Source organism: Ahaetulla prasina, chromosome 2, assembly GCF_028640845.1.
Source record: "Ahaetulla prasina isolate Xishuangbanna chromosome 2, ASM2864084v1, whole genome shotgun sequence".
In the NCBI taxonomy this organism is placed as follows: domain Eukaryota; kingdom Metazoa; phylum Chordata; class Lepidosauria; order Squamata; family Colubridae; genus Ahaetulla; species Ahaetulla prasina.
Window position 1 is genome coordinate 61,763,997 of NC_080540.1, and position 24,291 is coordinate 61,788,287.

General features: G+C 40.4%; 1 protein-coding gene across 1 annotated transcript in view; it reads right to left on the bottom strand.

The window, feature by feature from the left end:
* The window catches only part of CELSR3 (cadherin EGF LAG seven-pass G-type receptor 3), a 114,755-nt gene that overhangs the window by 85,393 nt on the left and 5,071 nt on the right, over window positions 1–24,291 (bottom strand). The gene's annotated exons all lie outside the window — the stretch shown is intronic.

The window sequence follows — 24,291 nt, forward strand, 5'->3', positions numbered from 1 at the left end:
TTTGGCATCTGGCTCACATTTATGATGGTTGCAGTGGCTCAGGGTCCCGTGATTGATCCCCTTTTGTGACCTTCTGACAAACAAATTCAATGGGGAAGCCAGATTCACTTAATAACCATGTTAATAACAACTGCTGTGAGTCATTAACAACTGTGACAAGAAAGGTCATAAAATGGGGCAAAACTCACATAGCAACTATCAGAAATGTTGGGCTCAATTGTGGTCATAAGTCCAATTAATGATTATAATTGACCCTGGAATTATGGTCATGCTGGTCATTAAGTGGGTCATCACATGAATGTGCCTGATTTTAAGCAAACGTGGCATTTGTTAAGCAAATGTGGTGGTTGTCAGATAAACATCAGTCATTAAGCGAACCCATTGTTCACAATGGGTAATTTTTGCCAGAAACTGGAAATAAATGCTGGTTTTCGACAAAAAATAATGTTGTAAATTGATGTCACATGACCACAGGATGCTGCAAACAGCCATGAAGACAATCTAGCTGTGGAGCACCCAGATCGGGATCATCTGACCATGGGGGGAGGGGGCTTGTAGCAGTGGTGGGTTTCAAATTTTTTTACTACTGGTTCTGTGGGCATGGCTTGGTGGGTGTGGCAGGGGAAAGATACTGTAAAATCTCCATTCCCACCCCACTCCAGGGGAAGGTTACTGCAAAATTCCCATTTCCTCCCAATCAGCTGGGGTTTGGGAGGCAGAGAATAGATGGGGGTGGCAGGGCCAGTCAAAAAATTTTCTACCAGTTCTCCGAACTACTCAAAATTTCCACTACTGGTTCTCCAGAACTGGTCAGAACCTGCTGAAACCCACCTCTGGTTTGTAGCCATTGGAACTTGAAATTGGTTTGTAAGTACCTTTTTTGATTCATTGTAACTTTAAATGTTTGCTAAGTGACTGGTACCTGTAGTTGTAAACTGGGTAGGCTTAAGCCACCTTCAGTATAAGGTAATCTCAGTTTGGCTAATGATATTTAAGGGGTGTTAGTCTGCCATAAAAAAATTCTCATTAATTTATCTATCTGTGTAAAATATCTAATGGGGATTAGCAGCGGAATCCCTCTTAAAATATACATTAATCTTCCTGTAATATTCATTTTAATAACATTAATCTTACCCCAGAGACTTAATAGAAATTTCAGTCATCGAGTTATTTCTACTGAAATTGCATCTACACACTTAACCCATTTAATTCAACATATTGTGATATATTTCAGGAAAGATATAAAACCAAGTATTTTATAGAGTCTATCCAAAGGGTGAATCCTAATCTCTTGCAGTAAGGGGTAGGCTGAAAATAAAGCACATCATTAGAATTTCATAAAAGTAAGGAATTAAGGCAACAATGAAAATAAATTCAAGGCAGGCAACTGGGGGAAATGACCCACAAGACAAATGGGTTTTTTATGCACACATTCTGAAGCAAATGAGGTTCTCAATAATTGGAACAAAAGAAGAATCAGAATAACAAACAAACTTGCATCTCTTTAAACTGTGATTGATAAACTGCAAAAAAGCAGTTTTGAACATTTTGAAGCATTTATCTAATTCCTAAAAAGTGGCAATAGCTCAAGTTAACCTTATATTAACAAGCCTGGTTCTTACACTGAGCAAGGCAGAACTAAGAATCCTTCCTTTGCAGGCAGGATTTTGTAGGTCTGGGGCAGAGTGGATAGGCCTAAATAAATAAATAGACAGGCAACAAAGTGGTCTGTCATCAGTGGGTATTTAGGTAGCTACCTTTCGTATGATAAGATTTGCTGTATTTTTAACTTGTCATATTAGTACGCATGCAGTAATTATTTCCTGCTTTGCACCCACATACGCATGGACATTTGTTTCATTGTTTAGCAATGGGTTTCCTCCATTTTGGTGAAGAATTGTAAGGCCACCTGAGAAAATCATTTGAGCGAATGAATGGATAGGAACAACACAATCTAAGAGTATTGCATCTGGCCCTCTTCCCTTAATTCTAGCAGTCTCTGAATATCAAGCAGAACATTCTCTGCATAGCACAGCTGGAAAGGGCCCAAAGAAAATGTGTAAGTTTAATAAACATTTATGCTGAAATTAGTGTATCTAAGAGTGAGTCATCAAAATGGGGATTTTTTTTTACATCTAAATCCTTCTAAAGCAGCAGTCCCCAGCCCTTCCAGCTTGGTGCCCTGGCCTGGCAGAGGTTTGTGTGAATAGACGCAAACATGCGCACAGTTCCCTTCGTGCATGTGGGATGCGTGAGCCATATGAATGGCTCACACACGAAGCTCCACTCATGCGAGTGGCAGGGCGCTTGCACACAAAAGTCCATTTGTGTGAATGGAGCTTTGTGCATGAGCGCAAGCACCGTCCGCTCACATGAATGGAGCTTCATGCATGTGTGCTTGGCCATCTCTCCCAAGGCCCAGTTTCGAAGAGCCTGCGGCCTGGTAGTGGGCTGCACCCCGGGGGTTGGGGACCTTCTACTTTTGCCTCTATTGGCCTCCTCTCTTGTGTCACCTTCCCTATCCTGAAATTTAGTTTATAAAATCTTAGGCAAGAATTTACAATCTTATTCTATGTTATACATTAAGGGCTAAATGAGCAACTGTGAATGAAGTGAATTTGTTAATGCCCTTGTTTCAACATGCAACTTCAACATACTCAATGTGTAGAACATTGACCAGAGCCAGTTTGGTCTAGTTTTTAGATGTTGGTCTAGGGCCGGGGAACTCAAGTTCAAAATCCTTCTGCCACAGAAGCTCATTGGTGACTTTGGGCTAGTCATTTTCCCGCAGCCTAACTTATCTTTTAGAATAGTTGTGGTAAATAAACATTGGAGGAGGGTATGTTAGATATGCTACCTGAAACTCAGGGGCAAAAAAATGAGATATGAATCTAACAAGTGAATAAATAAGCAACTGTGATTAATAATCAAATTGGTGTGGAAAATATGAATGGCAGATATTGTCCACACCCTTTTTACAGACAATGCTTCTGTGTAGATTTGATTGTAAGAAAGTGGGATGGGTGGTGGGGCTTCAAGTCCATGCACTTTTCTTGTCAACAATTTCAGAATATTTTCTTTTTAAGGATCAGAGAGAGTCACCCAGCTGGCTTCATGCTGCAGGTGGACTAGAATTTATGGTCTCCAAGCTTCAAGCAAAGGAAATGATGAGATATTATATTTAAAAGTCTGGAAAAGGTTTGAACTAGACACTGGAAAGTAATATTTCTTTAGGAAATCATAACAGTGTATGTGTCTGAGCTATGTTCTCCTTGTGTTTTAGAGATGAAACTTAGCAATGAAATATGGCTTAAGATGCAGTCTTGGGTTCTGCCACCTATCTTTGTTTTCTCAATAGATTTGTGACTGGAAAAACTCCAGGGTTATGAGAGGAGAAGAATGAATATATTCAGGGCAGCACAGCAGGTCAATCCCTTTAGTTTTCTAGGCTGACCTTGTCTGACTAGGTTAAGCCTAGTTAGTACTTGGATAAATGACCTCCAAGAAACACTACAACTAGGGAAAAACTAAAGCAAATGCTTCTGTACTGGTTCTAAGAAAACTGCACAAACATATTCATAAAATCTCCAGAAGAAAAAGACCAAATGTAGAGGGGTCTTTACCTCAAAAATGGGAGCTGCAGACTGGCAAGGAATGATAAAGAGTTTCTCTTGATGTGCTGACAGAACCTAAACTTTGAGGCAGAACACGCAGTTGTGTCCATTGGGGAAATGCACAAAGGGATTAATGCTTTGCTTGTCATCTTGGACAGCTCCCTTTACACCTGACTGGAGTTGCAAGAGAGGTTTCCCTGGACAAATTCAAAATAATTTTTCACACCACAATGTGTGAAAGAACTCTCACATACCATCCTCCCGGTTTCAGAACAATCTTTTTAAAGCACTTTCTTCGAACTGGAGATGTGTTACATTAGTTCTCACAATCCCTTAGTCCAGTGGTGAAATCTGAACCGGTTTACTACTGGTTCGCTGGCTGCACATGCGCACTGTGCGCGCGCATGCGCAGTGTGCACCTGCGCAGTGCACACCAAAAGGAGGCAAGGGGTAAGTAGAACAGTGTGTGGGGTATGTGTGTTTGTGTGTGTGATCAGTTGTGGCACACAATTTTTTTTAACTTTTAAAAGTATTTTTTTAAACCTACTTGGCTGAATAGATTGTATAAAAAATGCTTTTAAAAGTAAAAAAAAAAGCACTGATGATCAGGCAGCTCAGCCGTATAGGTTGGAAAAAAATGATTTTAAAAGTAAAAAAAAAGGCTCTGACTATTGCGCGGCTCAGCTGTGATTGTCAGAGCCTTTTTTTTTACTTTTAAAAGTAAAAAGGCCTCTGGTGGCTCAGACTGCTAAGACAGTCTGTTATTAACAGCAGCTGCTTGCAATTACTGCAGGTTCAAGTCCCACCAGGCCCAAGGTTGACTCAGCCTTCCATCCTTTATAAGGTAGGTAAAATGAGGACCCAAAATTGTTGGGGGCAATAAGTTGACTTTGTATATAAATATACAAATAGGATGAAGACTATTGCTAACATAGTGTAAGCCGCCCTGAGTCTTCGGAGAAGGGCGGGATATAAATGCAAATAAAAAAAAAAGCATTTTTTCCCAACCTATTCGGCTGAGCTGCCTGATCATCAGAGTGTTTTTCTTTTATTTTTAAAAGCATTTTTTAAAAGAAGTGGCAAGCAGGCAAGCAGACGATTGGGTGGGCATGGGCGGGAGGTGGAGGGGGCAGGGATTTTTGCTTCCGGTTCTCCAAACCACCTGTCACCATCACTACCAGATCGTCCGATCCGGCCCGAACCGGGAGCATTTCACCCCGCCTCAGTCAACATGATAGCTATACTGTCTGAAGATTACGGATGGCAATAGAGACTCTTCAAAGAACGTTCCATAAAAGAAGATGGCTTCAAGCCCCCTTCCGATTAAGATTCTGTGATTCTGCTATAGTCAGGGGTGGCCTTCAAATCAATGGAAGTTGTGAGAACTGCTGTAACAAATTAGGCCCAGGATATGATGTAAACCACTCTCTACTATATTTAAGGATCAGACAGGAACAGCCTATCATGATTACTTTGGGGCAAGGCAAGCCTAATAAGCGAGGTTGTTCCCCTTTCAAGCTCTGACTGGAAAAGGTCTCTTAAGAAAAAGAAAACTCGTTCTAAGAGAAAGAGAGAGAGGAAAGAAAAGGAACACTGACCCCATAGCAACCAACTCTTGCTACAGAACATTCTTCTCTGTCTGACTTAGATCTGATTGCCTCCTTTTCTCTTTGCAACTGCTGGGCCAGACAACTGCTCTTTGAATTTCTCTAGTGTGTTTGTGGTTTACAGATTTAATGATGGCTGCTGGTTTTTTTGCCCCCTGCTGTTGCTACTGCTGTTTCTGTTTGATTTTTGTTTGTCCTTTAAAGAGTGATATTTGTTTGTCCTTTAAAGAGTGATATTTCAACCCTGCAAATATCCAAAAGGATCCTCCGGTGCTGACCCCAGGGACCCTGGAACTCAGGAGATAAGGCTGGGGAGGCAGGAGAATCAGAGAGAAAGCAGAAGGATCAGTGCAATGAAACAAGAGCTAATCTCTTTAGTAGCAAGCTGGGCTGAGGTGCGGAAACTCGGAGAGCATTAAGGACTCCATATTTCAACCCTGAGCTATAGAGATATTCTCTGCTATAGGCTGATGTGCTTTGCTCTTTTCTATCGTCCTCTTATGCAAAGGATTGGCGGGCCTTTCTGACTCAGGGACAAAGCTGGAGTATGCATATGTTCAAATACAGAACTGGAGTCAGCCATTTATTCTTCCCTGATCGGTTCCAGGATTTGCCAGAATTTGATTCCAAAACGACCAACGTTCAACCAAAGGCCCTGCGGCAGAGCATTTGAAAAACAAACTGAAGAATTTTTGAGCGTACACAGAGTGCATTTTCCTTTTTAAATACACAAAGGGAGAAGGGTTTTCTGTTTTTAAAAAATGGCATTCTGTGCATTTTGAAGCAGTATATAAGTCTAAGGGCTAGTGCTAAAATCTTCAGATGATTCAGGACATGACAGGTGTTATTTAGGATGACTCTTATGGACACTGTCTTGGAGTCCTGTCAGCTTTTAGGTTAAATTCAAAATTTCAAACTATGAATTCAACACAATATGCTTCACCAGAATTGAAGTGATACAACTGACAGAATGTTTGGTTTCTGCATCTAACAGGGGAAGGGCATCGCTCTGTCCTTCTTACACATCCAGATGACTTGAGTTGGCTCACCACAAGCATGGGGACAGTGTTATAAGTGCTGCCCTCCATCTGTGGAGAACAAAGCCTTTGAGAAGAGAACACCTGATGTGGTAGGGAATTCACAGCCAATGTCTCTTGCTTGCTGATTCTTTCTGAACCATCCATGACTAATTCCTATCCTTTAAAGGTGCAAAGTCCAAGCCCCCAGAGCAAGTCAACAGCAAGAGCTGTCGGAAAGACATTTTCACTGTCAGGACATTTCAACAACATTTCACTGTCTTATTTCATCTGTTATTTTTATTATTAGCCTCTTTAATTGCTGTTTGTTGATTAAAAACAATTTCCCAGAAATATTGTTAGGTGTACATCCTGTAAATGAATGGCTTTTTTTTTTTTTTTTGGTTTTCAAGTCTGTTCAAAAGAGGAGGCTCTCCAAAAAAGAATCAAACCGGGGTTTCTAACATTTTAGAGAAAAGAAACTATGAGTCCCTTGCATTTAAGGTATAAAAAAGTAACTTAAATTTTATACATATAATTGGCTAAAAAGTAAGTCAATTTGGTAGGTATGTTGTAAATAAGGGGAAGTTGGGAAACTCCCAAATTAAGAAAAAGAGCAGCTCAAGATTCAGAAGAAAATTAGATCCATCCAAATTTGAACCTTGGGTACTGATACAGAAATAACCCACTATGAGAGAATGAACTGAAAGAGTGAGAGTTGTTGCAATTGATATTAGATCTACTATATTTAAAAATCTGGTAGATCATTGTTGGCAGCATAGAATTACATTTTCCTGTTCATCTGCTAGCCATGAGCTGAAAGTATTGTAATGCTCTCTACATGGGGCTCCCCTTGAAGTGCACTCGGAGGCTTCAGTTAGTCCAGAATGCAGCTGCGCGGGTGATAGAGGGAGCTCCGCATAGCTCCCATATAACACCGCTCCTGCGCAGACTGCACTGGCTACCTGTGGCCTTTCGAGTGCACTTTAAGGTTTTGGTTACTACCTTTAAAGCGCTCCATGGCTTAGGGCCTGGGTACTTACGGGACCGCCTGCTGTTACCACATGCCTCCCACCGACCCGTACGCTCTCACAGAGAGGGACTTCTCAGGGTGCCGTCCGCCAAGCAATGTCGGCTGGCGGCCCCCAGGGGAAGGTCCTTCTCTGTGGGGGCTCCCACACTCTGGAACGAACTTCCCCCGGGTTTACGCCAAATACCTGACCTTCGGACATTCCGTCGCGAACTGAAGACATATCTTTTTATTCGCGCGGGGCTGGCTTAAATTGAATTTTATTAAATTTTAAATTCTTATTAACTAATTTTAAATGGGGTTTTTAGTTCATTGTATACTTTTCAGGCCAATTTTAAAATAAGTTTTTTAATTGCATTTTAAATTGTATATTGTACTATCTGTTTTATTTTGCCTGTACACCGCCCTGAGTCCTTCGGGAGAAGGGCGGTATAAAAATCAAATAAATAAATAAATAAATAAATAAAAAGTGGAGGAATTCTATAACGCTGTCGTTCCTAGTCTGCTGTAGACTGACGGCTGCTATAAACCCCTGCAGGGGTAAAGGAATGGTTAAAATGATCCATCCCAATGATCTGATGGTGTCTAATGAAGCCAGTTTTCTAAATGCACTTGGGGAATTTTCTATCTTATCATCTGACAATATTGCTAAACCTTTGGCTGATCTGCAGAGAAGGCCTGGGCTGTTGACATTGTTGGCCCTCAATGCCTCCTTTCCTTTTTAAAGAACTCAATTGCACATTGGTTTATCAAGGAGCTAAGAGAGATGAAGCAAAGGGCTAGCATAGAAAGGGAGGAGGCTCTTATGTTGGATTGAACCAGGAGTGAAATTCAGCAGGTTCTGACAGGTTCTGGAGAACCAGTAGAGGAAATTTTGAGTAGTTCAGAGAACCGGCAAATACCACCTCTGGCTGGCCCCAGAGTGGGGTGGGAATGGAGATTTTGCAATATCCTTCCCCAGGAGTGGGGAGAGAGTGGGTATTTTGAATATGCTTCCCTGGGAGTGGGGTGGGGAATGGAGATTTTGCAGTATCCTTCCCCTGCCATGCCCACCAAGCCACACCACGCCCACCAAGCCACGTCCACAGAATTGGTAGTTAAAAAATTTGAATTTCACCACTAGGCTGAAAATAGAATGGGCCCCTCTTAGCATCCTACCCTGTCATGGTGGGTATGGAGAAAAGGGATACTTCTCTGCCTTCACTGTGTCAGCACAGAATACAGCACACTTTTCTATAGTGTGCAGTATCTCTTCCATCAAGATGCTGAAGGAGGGAGCCGGAACAGTTGGAAGCTCACTGTGAACAATTTATATCAATCAATCAGATTCAGCTTAATCTAGACTCCAGCGTTGGGTCAGGTCACAGGAAAATAACCTTGGCAGCTGCTTCTCAGGTTCATCTTAATTCTTTTCAGCTTGTAGATCTTATGGATGGGGATGGGGTATAGGGAGAGAATGAGGGGCCATCATTTGCTTGCTCAGGCTTTACCCACCAGAGCTAATTTCTGCTACATTAAGGAAGGTGATTGATATCTCCTTGAATGCAGGATGTGTCCCTGCATACCTAACGTTAGCAGCTTAAAAGATATTGACTGAAAAAGCCTTCTCCTGAACCAAAATAAATTGAGATGGGTGGCCATATAAGTAAATTAATAAATAAATCTGCTACTTCGGACTTCTGGTGGCTCCGCTCTCTCCGAAGGACGCCCTAAGGGCGCCCGCGCTGGGATTCTGTAAAAGCCAGCGAAATCAACGGCTGAAAGTACCTTCCCCGGTAAGGGGAAGGGAAAGAGCAAGAAGAAGGAAAGGTAGAGCTCTCTCTAGAGGCCCCGTTTGGGGAACTCGAAAGGGAAAGTTCCCTGGAAATCCTTCTGTACAGCTCCAGCCCCAGCGTGTTTCTGCTTCAAGCAGACAGAGAAGAGAGCGACCACTTCTGCTTCAATTGATTGTTATGGATATTTATAAGCAGACGGAATAAACACAGGAGATCAGTCATTTAAATTGCAAGTATTAAATCTGACTTCTATTTTTTCTTTTAAAAATACAAACAAATTTTTTTCTCTCATCTACAATCAACACAATGAAATAAAATGGCGTTTACTTGTTGAGAAAGTGAAACTGAATGGAGATTTTATCTTATTGTACTGGACTGTGGATTGTTGGATTATTTTAGTTTGTTTAAGTATTTTATAAGGGGATTTTCAGCAAGAACTTTGCCATGAAGGTTTTTTCAGAAGAATGGATTCGTGACTTTATACAGGATTATACAGAAAGAATGTATTTAATTACTCAAAAATACGAATTGGAAAAAAATGGAGGCATTTTGGATGAGAGTTTGGAGGAAATTAACCAAAGTAATCAGGACTTGGAATATGGAATGGATGTAAAGAAGCCTTTTTTAAAAAGTTTGGATGAAAAGCCTGAATTTGTGCTACAGGAGGCTGTCTCCCGAAATGGAAAAATTCACAGGGTTAATGCTTTCCAAGAGTTCTCTTTTCGGATTGAGGGAATATACGGCAGTAACTCGTGGATTCTTGGACATAAGGAACTATTAGGAAATATTGTGACTGACTTTTCAAAAGGAGTAATGAAGGAAAGACAGAGACTAATGCATCAAAAAAAAATGGCAAGAGACAAAAGTATCATTCTTGAAAGATTTTTTTTTTTTGAAATATTAACAGAAAAAGATATTAGCGTTCCTGAAAGACAATACGTAAGGATCTGGAAGAAATGGGTTGATTATATGTTTTATAACTATCATAAAAGACTAGATATTTGGATTTATACTGGATTTTGACGAGGAAGGACTAAAGTTGAATAGATATTGTAATTTCCCTGTATTGAAATTTTATAATCTGTTGTATTGAATTTTAAATAGAATATTCTCGAAAGATCTTATGTAAGAAAGACTTGGGGGGGGAAATTATATGGTTATAGAAGCTACAAGGGAGATATTCTCTGAACTGGATTGGATTTTTATGCTTTAGCTGGTTTTAAATACTTTAGGATTAATTTGTTCTACTGATCTATATATTTTATTACTGTTTATTGTTAATTTTTTGAAGGATTTTGGTTATGTAAGGAGGAAGTCAGAGCTAGAGAGGGAAATTGGTATAATAGTTTTGGGGGAAAAAATTTTTTTTTAGCATATGTTTGTTTTATTTTTAACTATACCTTGTGCTTGTTCCGGGAAGTCAGGGGGGAGGGGGGAGGGGGTTTGTGAAGGGAGAGGGGTTGGGAGGAAAGGGGGGGGAAATTTTTGTAAAACTTTTTGAATAAATAAATAAATAAATAAATAAATCTGCTACTTCCTCTTGGGACTTGCTCAAAAAGTGTCCGACTTAGGCATCTACTGTTTTACGTTTAGGTTGTTGACCTACCTATGGTATCTCTCAGGACTCTGTCTTGCCATCCTCTTTGCTGTTTAACATCTAAATGAAACTGTTGGGTATAGTTATTTAGAGTTTCTGAATGGTGCACTATCAGTATGCTGATGACAGTTGGTTCTGTTACTCTCTAACCTTCTAACTCCAAGGAAGCAATCGGTACTCTTGAAAATTGCCTAACTTAATAATGCGCTAGATGAGAAAGAGCAAAATGAAATTAAATTAAGGCAAGATGGAGGTAAAGGAAAAGCTGGGTTTTGGAAGTGTGGTTAAAGCTCATGGTGTGTGGGCTGTACTTCCTCAGAAGGAACAGCTTTCCAGATTTGGAGTGTTACTTGGTCCTGAGCTAGCCATACTGCATGCGGCTGATATGGCAAGCCACTTATATAGCTACTGCAAGAACTGTGAGCCTTCCTGTTAGACTTTGCAATGGTTATCCATGCATTGGTTACAACACACCCAGACTACTATAACATACATTATCTGGGGCTTGAAATATGTCTGGAAATAGTAGTAGTCACTAAATATGGCGCCAGGCTGCTGACTGTAGAAATTATGGTATCACAGTTAGTCTATATTGACTATCAGTTGCCTTCTGGCCTCAATTTAAGATATTGCTGACCTTTGGTTTGATTATCTCTAGGATCATGTTTCTTGCTATAAACTTGTTAGTTACCTACCTGCCACTAGAAGCAACTCTTCTATTGCCAGAAGCTCAAATCTCTTTTATACAGAACATGGTTTTCTCTTGTGTGGTTCCCAGGCTTAAAAAGGCGCTCCCTAAGAAATAAGTTGGCTCCTCTAAGAATATGATAAAAAAATACATATCTTTCATCAAAAATGTTATTTATTTTTATTATTTTAACAATAGACTTTGATTTTGGTTTTATTTTAATCTGTATTACATTTGGTCCTGTTTGTAATTTGCATTTTTACTATTGTATGGGCCAGCCTGAATATTATATTAAACAGAAAAGATAGAGAAGAAACAATAAATCCTAAATGTTGTATTCCGCACACAGTGCAGAGACTGCTGAAAGTCATGGTATTCTAGAAGCATTTATGTGTTGCAGAGACTGAGGCCAGTTGGGTGGGGGGAGAGAGAGGGGGAAAGAGGGAGAGAGACAGAGACTGAGACATGGCGGCAACATTGAGAGAATTAAAAGCTAACTGATGTGATCATTAGATCTCCTCCCTCTAAGGAGGCAGACTATAGTTTTTACTGTTACAGTCCTAGCTCTTCTCCCACTGATTTGTGGTTGTTTCATCTATGTTTGAGTGCTTATGCTAGCTAGGTTATATATTCCTGCATTATTACTGCTTTCTTTGGATAGGAAAAGAAAATGTGCTTAGAGTTTGGTTTAGTCTTCTGTCTGCTGTCAACCGTCCTTTTTTTTGTGCTATATGATTATTTGGTCAGCCTGAATTCTAAACCTGGCTTTGTTGTTTCATAACTTTTACTCAAAGAAATGGTTAAGAACACAGCTGTCAAACTTACAGATTGTCCAGTCCTCCACGTTAAGTGAATTGTGTAAATGTACAATAAAAGGCTTGTGCTTTTCTTTGCCATGTCATTAGATGACATTCTTTGTTTAATAGCCATGCTCTAATAACATGGCAGGTTGTTAAGTTTAAACAGAGAAGATGAAATAGCACATTTGGGAAACTCTCTGTTTAAAGTTACCGATACTAAGTACTGCAAAGTAGTCATTAACCATTTTCAGCAAATGGTAGCATCTGACTGGCCTCAGATTGTGAAACTAAGCAGAGTCTGGTCTTAGTTGGAGTTCCAAATAGAAATATCAGAGCTGTAGGCTAGATAGGTCAATTAAAAAACACAACATGAAAGCAGTGGTGGGATTCAATTTTTTTTACTACCGGTTCTGTGGGCTTGGCTTGATGGGCATGGCATGGTGGGAGCGGCTTGGTGGGTGTGGCAGGGGAAGGATACTGTAAAATCTCCATTCCCTCCCCACTCCAGGGGAAGGTTACTGCAAAATCCCCATTTCCTCCCGATCAGCTGGGACTCAGGAGGCAAAGAATAGATGGGGGCAGGGACAGTCAGAGGTGATATTTACTGGTTTTCAAAACTACTCAAAATTTCCACTACCGGTTCTCCAGAACTGGTCAGAACCTGCTGAATATCATTTCTGCATAAAAGACAGCAACTGCAAATCTCTTCAGTACTGTTATCAAGGAGCTGATATAAACATACCCATGAAAAATTAGGTATTGAGTTAATTTGAAATTGTTGTACTCAGAAGCATCATAGTCACTCTTTTTTTTAAAATTTAGGGCCTGATGATCAAGGAGCTATTTAATTGGCTTCCTTTCCTGGAATGCTTAGAAAAATGAACCATAAAACCAAGGCTGAAACTCCCTTGATCACCTTCCATGGGGTTTAAGGAACCCATAATACTTTACAGCAGGAGTGTCAAACTTGATTTCATTGAGGGCCACATCAGGGTTGTGTTTGACCTTGGAGGGGTGGGGTGGGTGTGGCCAGCTCAACTTCACTCATGTTGGGGGCGCCTATGGTGGCCTGAGTGCTCTGCCGAGCTCTGTTTTCAGCTGCAAGAGTCTCACTGCAACCCTCTGCCAGCAAAAACAGAGCTCAGGAGAGCCGCATACGGCCCTTGTCAGCTCCGTTTTTGGCTACGGTGGTCAGATTGACTGAAGGATCCGGCCCCTGGGCCTTGAGTTTGACACCCCTGCTTTACAGATTTAAGGGGCATATCAAATGAGAGATCACAATCTTAAGGATAAATGCTGTTCTTACTTCTGAGAGTTGGCCTTTAAGCTGGTGGAACATAGGACAGATTGACTGAAGGTGGAAGTTAAAAAGATCCCATACATTTCTAGTCCTGATTAGGGCAAATTGTGTTCTCAAAGCCATCCGAGGCATTGCAATCACTACTCTTCTTTCTTGTATTAATGAATTGACAGTTCAGAGGGAAGAAATTTATCTAGAGCAGATGAAATATTTGGAGGTAATATTTTTAAATATTAATTACAATGTGGTATACAGTTCTGAGTAGCTCAGGGGGCTAAGATGCTGAGCTTGTCGATCGAAAGGTTGGCAGTTCAGTGGTTCGAATCCCCAGTGCTGCGTAACAGGGTGAGCTCCCGTTACTTGTCCCAGCTTCTGCCAACCTAGCAGTTCGAAAGCATGTAAAAAATGCAAGTAGAAAATAGGGACCACCCTTGGTGGGAAGGTAACAGCGTTCCGTGCGCCTTTGGCATTTAGTCATGCTGGCCACATGACCACAGAGATGTCTTCGGATAGCATTAGCTCTTTGGCTTTGAATTGGAGATGAGCACCGCCTCCTAGAGTCGGGAACGATTAGCACATATGTGCGAGGGGAATCTTTACCTTTACCTTTATATAGTTTTGAATATTTTTGGAGTGCCAAGAAGTCTCCTAATCAGCACTGGCTTTGCTGAGACTTACATACAGTAGCTTCTTCTTTTTTTTAAGCAACAGGTTTATAGACCTTGTGTTGACTGAAGAACATTGGAAAGAATGCTGCTACAGCTGTGATTTCTTAAGTTCATTGCAATGCAAAATGCATTTTCCCCTTAGAGATTTGTAATAACAATCATGCCAAATAAATTATCCTATTAAAAATATCAAATGAGTAATGGTGACATTTGGCTGCAACTAGGGTTACTAAAATGAGAAAAAGATTTGGTTCATGGGGCACAATCTACCAGAAAGATCTCCCACTGAAATACACTAGTTGTGTTCAAAAGTCATTATGTACTGGACTTGCAAGACTATGGTTCTTTCTATATTAGAGCCTGTTAAAATGTCTGAGATATCATTTTTCTGTCATCAGCTGAAAGAAGAATTAAAATGGTAAAGGAAAGGATAGGTTAGAGCAGTGTTGGCTAACCTTTTCAGCACCAAGTGCTGAAACAGGAGCATACGTGAACCTTTTCTGCACCCTTCTCAGCTTGCCAACAACCTATAGGGGGAGGGAAGGGGAAGATACAACTTAAGTCCTGGACATCAAGATGCCAGCCTTGAGAACCAAGGATGTTTCGGCAGGTGGTTATCAGAGCCAAAACACTTTCTCAAAACAATACCAGGAGGCTCAATTGGACAATGTAAACAGATCAAATTGAAGGGAGGGAGAGCCTGAACTTTGACTATGTGGGTTTGCATGGGAAATGGCCAGATCTGGCTTTGCCCACATCAGTGCCAAAATGATGTATTCAATAAAGTTTTGCATTAAGAGATTGGATTATCTAAGCCACGCTTACTTTGGTTGGGTTCGTCAGTCGGAACCTTGACAATGACTTTATTAATATATTTTTATTTTAAGAACTTGTATCCTTAAAAGAAGTTATCATAACAAAAAAGCTAAATCTTTACCTAGAAGTGCTTTGTTCAGCAAAATCTCTCTTTCATTTACTATTGGCCATTATATTCAGAGTTACCTTTTCTCCCCCTAGAGTACTGCTTCCCTCCCACCCCCTTATTTCCTTACCGTTTCCTCCCTAATCAGGCAATAAATTCATGAAGTGAACAAATGACATCCAATAAGGAAAAAAGGGCTAATATGGAACAACCTATTTCACCTTGGCTGTAAAATTTGCCATAATTTTTATACCCAAACACATTTCTTTGGAATTCAGGGACTGGAACATCCTCCTAAAGTCTGAAAACTAATGTGACATGAGAACTACACTTCCCTACCTGGATAATTGGTTTGTATAACAGACCTACGAGAGAGAGAGAGAGGGAGGGAGTGGGGGGGAAAGACTCTTTCCTAGAAGATGTTTTTTAATATCTCTATATCTTCTAAATACTTGCAATGCAATCCTAGCAATAGCTCAAGCCTTTCAAGTAACTCTCAATCTGTTCTGTTAAAGGGCAGCAGATGGTTAAGAGAATGAACCTTCCCCCTCCCCACCTTTCAACCTACATACAAAAGGCCCAACGTTGTCTGGAAAGCATCAATGCACGCCCCCCACCCCCCAAGAGTAATTTTAATCAGCTACTCTGAATAAGTGCAGTGCCTGGCAATTGATGAAGAGGTGGAGCTGGTGAATATTCACCCTTTCTGGTAGTCTGGAGATTTCCTCACATGTAGCTTTCAAGTGACAGCAGCAGTTGGTTTGGCACACAATAGTCAGTGTGCAAGTAGCTTATCCCTCTTCCACTTTGAATAATACAAAGACAAATGTTCTGAGGCTTGTGGGCTATCCGGTTTAGAGACCTGGGGAAAAAGTCTATTTTGTGGCTCTTTGACTGAATTTCTCCCAGGAAGGAAGCTCTTCTTGGAGAACTAATATTTTATTGCATAGTTCACATAGCGCGCATAACCAGCTTATTCTCCACTCGGATATCTCTAGTCAACTCTTGCAGCACTGAGTTAATGAAAAATGATTTCATTAACTGGGTAGGATCAACTAACATTTTAGTTATTTTTGTGATGTGTCTGCAGCAGCTGTTTAAAAAAAACAAACCAAATCCAATCATCAAGATGAACCTCTGGTCATTGATTAGAGTGGGCCACCTGGCACATACTTCTTTAATGCAAATCCAGGGAATAGCATAGAGGTTGTTTGGGTGCATTTTTCCCCCTTCATTTTGCTTTAGCAAAGAATGATGCTTAAGTTGGTTCAGCATCCTGACCAACAGTATTTGGGAAGAGGCACTTGGGATATGCATATCTATTGATTGACCTGGAAGGCACATCCAGGTTCATCTAGTTTCTCTCTCAAAACATACACACGTTAAAAAGTAAGAAAGGTAGTTATCAGGATGGGAGCAAGGCCTCATATAGTGCACGCTTCTGGGTAGATGTTAGCATTGTACAGTGATCTTGTCCCTCTGTGTCAAGCCCTTGTAGTCAGAGAGGGGAGGGGCTAACTCATGTGTAACACAAACACATCTGACACTAAAGATGTAGAAAACCAGCTGAAGTTTATTCTTCCCATATCCTTAAGATTCAGGGTCAGAGGTTAAAAACAAAACAGACTCTTTGGAGTGCCAGTAATCCAAGCCCATGCATACATTAAAAAAAACTGTTTTAAATCTAAAATAGAACAGGCAGCATAATTTGAGGCTTGATATCCTACTTCACACCAGTAGACTCAATTCAATTCTGACAGAACAATTTATCAATGGAATAACTTGCCTACTGGAATTATGCATGCTCCATCACTTGAGGTTTTCAAAAATAGACTGGGATTAGATCAAGATAATAAGGTCTCCTACCTTGAGCATAGGGTTGGACTAGAAAACCTTTGAGGTTCCTTCCAGCCCTATAATTCTAGATTGAATAGACACCCCAGTCTCAGCAAAACAAGAATGCCTTCTTGATGAAACTCTGGCCCATGTCATTCCTCACATAAGGAATCCCAATACAGGAACCAGGTCTATTTTACAATATTGTACAGTAGTTTGTCCATGACAAATGAGCTAGGTCCCAACCAGCTACATAGACAAGTGGGTAATATGTTTATACAGAGCATGATAAGGAAATTTCCAATGTTTCCTCTGCAGGTTTGTCTTTGTCATTGTGCTCTGGTATCTGCTATCTTTTCTCGCCTTCTTTTCCAATTCCCACACCTGCCTTTTAGGTAGAGCAGCCATTAAGCTTAGCCAGATCTGAATTCACTGGCAATTACAATCAAGACCTGTTGGTTTACTTACAAGGAGGCTGATGTTTTCCCTTCATTTCTCTTTCCAATAATATGTACTCAACTACTAATGAGCCCTGGCTACATTTATATCTGTATTGTAGGTAGGAAGCACAAGTTCTGTCACGTGCCAAACCTTCCTAAAGCATTCAGAAATAATTTAATCCTGTAAAATTTAATCCTGTACAAATATTTGTACTAATGAGTTACTTTCTCTGCAGTTCACATGCAATAGTAATAGCCTTTAGAGTCCATACCATAGAGAGTGCTTTACAGCCCTCTCTAAACTGTTTACAGAGTCAGCATCTTGCCCCCAACAATCTGGGTCCTCATTTTACCGACCTTGGAAGGATGGAAGGCTGAGTCAACCTTGAGCCAGTAAGAATCGAACTGCTGGCAATGCTGCATTCAATGCTGCATTTTAACGACTGCACCACCACGGCTCTTGCAAAAGTCATTTGGGGAGATTCTAATTTTGGGCCACCAAAATTTCCATATATTGAATCTGGTAAATTATAGTTCACCCAGGACCACTGGGCTTCATTCACCCCAAAGAAGACTCAATTCTTGATAAAGCAGTGCTATTACCATGAATTTTTAGCAAGTATAAACTCCTAATTAACTCCTAATATGGACCTTCTAGAAGGGAAGCACTCTAGAGCAGGGGTCTTCAACCTTGGCAACTTTAAGACTTGTGGACTTCAACTCCCAGAATCCCTTAGCCAGCAAAGCTGACTGAGGAATTCTGGGAGTTGAAGTCCATAAGTCTTAAAAGTTGCCAAGGTTGGAGACCCCTGCTCTAGAGGATAGATACTTTCACAATGTGTTATATTAATTTAATTAATTAAAGTGCTGCCTCCCTTGAAAACATAAATGCAAAGATTAAAACATTCAATCTGGGAACACTACCAAACACCAGTTCAATTCACAGGGGTGGTGGTTGTGGGGAAAATAGGAGGAGGAAGGTATGTTGGATATATTTGCTGCAGTGGTGGTATTCAGCCGGTTCTATCCGGTTCAGGTGAACCGGTAGCTGCAGCTGCGGGAGGCTCCACCCACCTGCCCAGATGTCATCACGTCCTGTTTTTGATGCTCTGCGCATACGGAGGTGGTGCGTGCGCTCATATTTGCCAACTGGTAGCGAAGGTAAGTGAATACCCCTGGTTTGCTGTCTTATTTGTAAAAATATTGAAGGTGAGATATAAATAAATAAATAAAAATAAACAGTTAGCCTAAATAAATGTAATTTTTAGATCTCCTTGAAACTAACCATCCTGGAGCTCTAAACAAATCTGAAAAATGAGACCTCTTTATAAAAATACCTAGCAGAAAGTGAATTCAGGCCTAAAATATTTTGATTGATTTCAGCGGAATAATGCATATGGTTTTTTTGATGGCATGACAGCAAACCCATGCTGGTCATCTAAATACCTAATGATGTTTAGAGAATGTCAGCTGCTTTGTAATAAATGGAAATTCAAATGGCAAATTATCGCCCCTCTCTGAGATATTTTCCTACTATAATGGAGAATTCTAGCTGCAAAGGGATGCTGATGGCATGCTGGAATTGCTTGCAATTATTCAAGTGATCCACCAGACTTGTTCAGTACCCACAGCCACTTAGGAGTTGATCATCTAGTTTCTAGCCTTTGCATGAAGGACTATATGAATGATTTGCTGGCTGGATGCAATATCTGAACACAGAAAATATTTATTCGCATTAACATATATTAACTTTCAGAAAAAGCTTATCCTATATTTGGCATGCAGTAATGACATCTTTAAGGGGATGTGGTAGCTCAGGGGGCTAGGACGCTGAGCTTGTCAAGCGAAAGGTCGGCAGTTCAGTGGTTCGAATCCCTGGTGCTGTCGTGTAACGGGGTGAGCTCTCGTTCCTTGTCCCAGCTTCTGCCAACCTAGCAGTTCCAAAGCACGTAAAAAGTGCAATTAGAAAAAATAGGGACCACCTTTGGTGTCCATGCGCCTTTGGCATTGAGTCATGCCGACCACATGACCACGGAGATGTCTTCGGACAGTGCTGGCTCTTTGGCTTTGAAACAGAGATGAGCACTGCCCCCTAGAGTCGGCAGCAACTAGCATGTATGTGCGAGGAGAACCTTTACCTTTACCTTTAATGACATCTTTAGGTATTTTTATTTTTGGATTATAGGTGTTGTTGAGACATATATTTCTATCCACTTTAGACCAGTTATCTAACTGGTAAGCATTGTAACTGTTGTGCTATCAGGAACCAGTATAAGTACCACCTGTAACCAGAAGCCTACAACTTTTTGCTTTTGGTTTCTATTCAAAATATACCATAATATATCACAGTCTGCTTAGTCAGAGCCTGTGATACAACTGCATCTCTTCTGACTGATCAGAGACTTAAAAATGGAGGATTTCACATCCAAGGCCTACAATATCGAAGGAATGATCAACAAGATATATCATATACCTATGAGTAATCTTTTATAGAACGGTTATAGGAAAAAGGAAAAAAACACCACTTCTTGTCATCTAAAATCCCCAGGGGAAATAATACATTCCTACATATCATCCATGATCTTAGTAAGAGTTGCTTTCCTGTCACAAGCCTTGGTTGGGCTGCCTGTTCTGTTTTTCAGAGAGCTCCCCAATCTGAAGATGCTGCTCAGAATTGACCACAAGGGATGACACTGAAGTATCAATAGAGGACATGGACTTTGTAACAGAACCAGAAATCAACTCTATCCCAACCACTACTCAGCCTAAACCATTAAAGGATTGAATAAGGTCAGCCACAACATCAAGCATTCATCTTTCAATGTTATATGTCATCTATCTATCTATCTATCTATCTATCTATCTATCTATCTATCTATCTATCTATCTATCTATCTATCTATTAAATATATATCCTGCCTATCATTCAGAAGCTCAAGTTAGCACATACAACATTCTCTCTTTCATTTTCTCCCCTGGGAGTAGGTTGGGCTGAGAGAGAGAAACTGCCCCAAAATCACCTGATGGTTTCCTTGGCTGAGAGTAAATTTGAACCTGGATCTCTCTAGTACCAGTTCAACAACTATACCACAGAATTGCTAATTGTGCCTTTCATCATTCTACATAAGAGAAATAAACAGCATTCTCAATACAAAACAATAATTGTACATAATTCTGACATCAGAAATTGCAACATTCAGGGCATTCGATCAATGAATTTAAAGTGGCTATCCCTTTCAAAGGAATTTTGAAGGTGAATCTAGCAAAAACCTGCCAAATTTATACTTACTAAAAAGTTCCATTCCGTCATTTGCATGGAATAACAATTATTTTTAATTCCATCACATATATTAACTATCAGTGCCTGGAAATTTATTAATCTTGAATGATCACTATAATTTAAAACATATATTTACTTTTATTTTAATTGATCCTTTTATGTTTTCTCCATTATAGTTATTTCTCCTCACTTTTAACTCTTACATGACTCTTCCCTTTACATAGAGGTTTGTTTGTATGCATATGTGAATATAATGTTTGCACTGCAGAATATTCAGTAGTTTTTAAGACACCAAAAATCTCTGCTGGGAAGATTTATCTGGAACTACAAGTTTGAGCCTTAGGCCATAGGCTCCTCAAGCAATTTTCTTAATCACTAGAGATATCTGCCAAAGCCAGGTGGATGCAAAGGAAACAGAATTTCTTCACATCTTACATAGCAACTCTATTAGTTAAACAGGAACCGGATTTGGCCCAAGAATCGGAACCAGTTTTCCAGCTTTACTTGACCAAGCTAGATAGATGACATCAGAAGCAGAATGGAGCTTAACTGATACCACTCTTGTGAAATAGATCGATATCCATATTAGCTGCTAACCACAGTAATTCTAGCTGGGCACCAGGGTGAAATTGATGCCACATGTCCAAAGCATGCCCAGAGGCTAGAATTAATGAAGGGATAAAAAAAAAATCTCTTCACTGGAATGAAACTTACTTATATCCTAATATCAGTGTTGCCTTTTAAAACAAAAAAAAATGACTGCATCCTGTTTTGCAAGCAAAGGAATGTATTTCTGTTACAGTCTAAGACTGTCATGCATAATTGAGTAATACAGCAAAGCTAGGATTTCTATCCATTAAGATCCATTTCACAAACTGTCCCTTTCCTTTCTTTCTAAGACCTGGCTAATTGTTCACTGATTTCAACCATTAGGTTGATCCTTGGTTCCACTGTATCAAATTGGAACAGAAACTGTTCCATAGACAGCTGAATTGAAAACATAGGCAATCATAAGATATAAAAATCTGCAAGAAATCAGTTGTTCTCCAACGGAAGGGCCGAAACATCCCGAATAACTATCAAACCCAGCCAGAGGCACAGGGCTGCCCCTCCCCTCCCCTCCCCTCCCCTATTCATAGCCTGAGGGGTGGTTTCTTTGCCTAATGCTCTTTCCATGTTCTTTGCCATCCTGAGCTTAAGCTTTTCTTTCCTCATTTTCACACTGGAAAAATGATAACATCCTCATGTGTTGTTCTGAGTGAATTTAATGCAAAGCCTGAAAATGTGATTTCTTCCCGCCTTTGTGCAAGGCTTAAGTGCATTCGGAGGTTGAGTTTACTTGAGTGCACCCTGGCAGGCTCCTGGAAAGGTCAGTGTAGTTCTCCAATCACCAGCCTGCATGCCTCTCCCTCCTCCCACCTCCCTCTGGGGGCATGAATATAATATTGCACTACCCTGCAGTTACAATTAACCCCTGAGGAACCCTAATCGAGCAGTGAGCCTGAGTTGACTGCCCTGAACACGTCCGCCTGTCCTGTCCCCATCTTTGGAAGGAAACAGGGGTTGCCTTTTCCCAACCATTTCCCCCTATTAATCTCATGGCAGGAAGAAAAAGGAGACAGTTAACTAGGATGTGGAGATGGCCATGAATAATGCAAGTCTCCCTAGACACAGCTGAGTAACTAAGGCTGTGAGATACAGATGCAACCTTCTCCCCTCTTTCTCCTCCTAGAGGACTTCCTGTACATGCTTTCTACCTAAGGATCTTTTTTTTTACATCATTAGCAGGGCTGGGTTCTACTTAACTTTACTATGGGTTCGCAGCGGGATAATACGCGCGTTTTCTTCTACGCATGCGCAGAAGCTTCCTGATGATGTCAGGGTCAGTGGGCGGAGCCTTGCCCCCCCCCCCCGGTTTTACTACCAGTTCGCAAGAACCGGTACCAACTGGGGGCAACCCACCACTGATCATTAGGGATCAGTTATAAAACATGCCACTTATTTGTTAAAGTGACATTTCCACCCACATTCTATAAAACATCTCAACGTGGCTAACATCCAACCCTGCCAATTAAAAATGCAACAACATTTAAACTTTTACAAAGCACGAGGTACCACAGCACTACCTGAAGAACGCAAATGCTGGACTCATCCTCCATCCTAGCCCAATGCTTAAAGAAAAGGCTGGGTCTTGATAGTCTTCCAGAAGGTAAGCAGGATAGGACTTCCCTACATCTTGCAACCATAATGGAGTGGTAGCCTTATAGGAAGAGTTTAGAACTGGAAGACTTCAGGCTATTTAGAATCCTATTCTTGGCCTTGTACAGTATACATTTTTCTTGGCTGTATTTGGCTACTATTGTAAACCCTTTTGATTCAAAGTGAGAAATGGTTGTAACAGCTATTTCCAAGGTAGGGGAATTTTACAGAGATATATGTATTTGCGTAAATGCAGAGCTCATATATTATAAAGATAATATGAGTTTCTATCAGCATATCCCCACAAATCCAGATAATTTGTTGGTATTTACAAGAATTGGTATGTAAATTTATTTTCTAAATAGATTTTAGAAAAAATGGACAAGGCAAATGACCAACCAACAAATGATTATTTTGCATGTAACATGAAATAGAAGCAGATGAATAGTGAGACTGAGCAGGGAGGACAAAGAAATGATTATGGCCAAGACATAAATATTGATTATGGCCAAGACATGGTAATCAGACTCATCACATTATTTAATCAAAAAGGGCTACTTTAATTAAATCTAAGCAAGAAGCCAAATCTTGCTTATGAGATAGTTGAGGCCTGGGCTAAATCTTCTAAGATACCTAATGGTGGAAACTGTTTCCTTCTTGCAGTATAGAAAAGTGATAATTTAAGCATTTGGCTCACTAGCTGAATCCACGTGATAGCCAAAGCAATATCCAATCAGTCATCCGGAGGGGGGAGGAATCAAATTATTTTGCTTTTTTGGAAGATAAGATAAATAAAATGAAAGACAATGGCTTTTGAAAAATGCACCTGATACAGAAGCTTTAGATGCATTTAGCAGATATATCCAGCAATTCATTCTTAAAAGGAAATGCATTGGATGTATAAATGGGCCTAGAAGTTGTGTTCTACATCCCAAGAATCTTTGCTCCTTAAGTCAGATCTGTGACTCCTGCTGTTTATTAGGGGAAAGAAACTGTCCAAGCTGAGGCATTATCTTCATTATGAATGTATGTTTTGGGGCTGAGCCTTTCTCTTTAAGGAATTTAATGCAATGCATTCTCCAAATCATGTCCTGCACATTTATTATCACATAAGCAATGTGTTTAGGGGTTCACCTGATCATAAGATCCTCAGAACTGTTCCAGCAAATCCCCCAAGCACATTGAATAAATGGCAATAAATGTGCAGAGTGTGATCTTGGGAATACATTGCATTAATTTCCTTGAAGAGAAAAAGCAAGTTGTAAATGGTTTTAAAATGATAAATCTCTTCATGCCATCCAAATACTTCAAGCCTCTCCCTCCCTCCCTCCCTCCCTCCCTCCCTCCCTCTGTGTGTGTGTGTGTGTGTGTGTGTGTGTGTGAGAGAGAGAGAGAGAGAGAGAGAGAGAGAGAGAGAGAGAGGGAGGGAGAGAGAGGGAAGAAATATAACATTTAAGAACAAATTGCAAGTTTTCAAATCTATCACAGTTTCTTCCCATCCAGACAAAGAATGTTTAAG